Source organism: Rhincodon typus, unplaced genomic scaffold, assembly GCF_021869965.1.
Source record: "Rhincodon typus isolate 14 unplaced genomic scaffold, sRhiTyp1.1 hic_rhity00016363, whole genome shotgun sequence".
In the NCBI taxonomy this organism is placed as follows: domain Eukaryota; kingdom Metazoa; phylum Chordata; class Chondrichthyes; order Orectolobiformes; family Rhincodontidae; genus Rhincodon; species Rhincodon typus.
Genome location: NW_025982001.1, coordinates 1,915 through 2,135, shown reverse-complemented (window position 1 = coordinate 2,135; position 221 = coordinate 1,915).

Here is a 221-nt window from a genome sequence, read left to right as displayed (position 1 = left end):
AACATATTCACAGCTACCCGGCTCCCCGCTCTGAAATTCAGTCTCCTTTCTCCTTGCTCACTCTGGGCTTGGTGGGAGGAAAAGAAAAGGTGCTGTTCACGATGCACACCAAAGTTGAGTCTCCAGCAGAGTTTCCTGGCTTGAGAGCACATGATGAGAGAGAGCTGGGGAACACTCCCTCAGCGCCGACCCTCCGACGGCGCGGCGCTCCCTCAGCGCCG